Raw genomic sequence first — 738 nt, forward strand, 5'->3', positions numbered from 1 at the left:
ACAATCACCCATATATTGCTACACAGCCAAGTAGTTGAATATAGTACATCGAATATATCTTATAACACAGTCCACCATAAATCCCTCGACACAAAAACATATTTCAAACTTCTACAGGCCATCAACCACTAAGGAATCAGAAATAAAACACTACACACAGGCACCTTCCCACAGGGAATGATGAGACAAAATAATAGGCTCACATCAACAAACCCTCTTCTCCGTCTACCGGCCCATCAGACGCCGCCTACCAAGAGCCTGGGTCTGACCGAGGTTTCTGCCTAAAAGGAAGTTTTTCCTCGCCACTGTCGCACTGTTGCTTGCTCTGGAGGAGACTACTAGAACTGTTGGGTCCTTGTAAATTCTGGAGTGTGGTCTATCTGTATAGTGTCTTGAGATAACTCTTGTTATGAATTGATACTATAAATAAAATTGAAATGAATTGAATTGAATTCTCCTAACAATAATACATTAGAACTACTATAAATACAACACAGACACATGGAAAAACAACAACAAGAACATTCTTAGGGATCACTAGGACACAGTCATTGTCACACAGCTGCAGGACCTTCCACCATTCACACAGGCATCTTTTAATGAAGCTATTAAGTGGGGGAGAGCCAGATCCAGGAGGAAACTCCCACCCCAGCTGGAGGAGGCCCCTCCGCCATCTAGGCTCTCTCCAAACCCAGCAGGGGCCCGTTTCAGAAAGCAGGTTTAGTGAAAACTCTGAGT

At 43.4% G+C, this 738-nt stretch overlaps 1 long non-coding RNA gene across 1 annotated transcript in view; it reads right to left on the reverse strand.

Annotated features, from left to right (window-relative positions):
• The window catches only part of LOC116688618 (uncharacterized), a 19,736-nt gene that overhangs the window by 18,727 nt on the left and 271 nt on the right, over positions 1–738 (reverse strand). The gene's annotated exons all lie outside the window — the stretch shown is intronic.

The sequence above is a fragment of the Etheostoma spectabile genome, chromosome 4 (genome assembly GCF_008692095.1).
Source record: "Etheostoma spectabile isolate EspeVRDwgs_2016 chromosome 4, UIUC_Espe_1.0, whole genome shotgun sequence".
Lineage (NCBI taxonomy): Eukaryota > Metazoa > Chordata > Actinopteri > Perciformes > Percidae > Etheostoma > Etheostoma spectabile.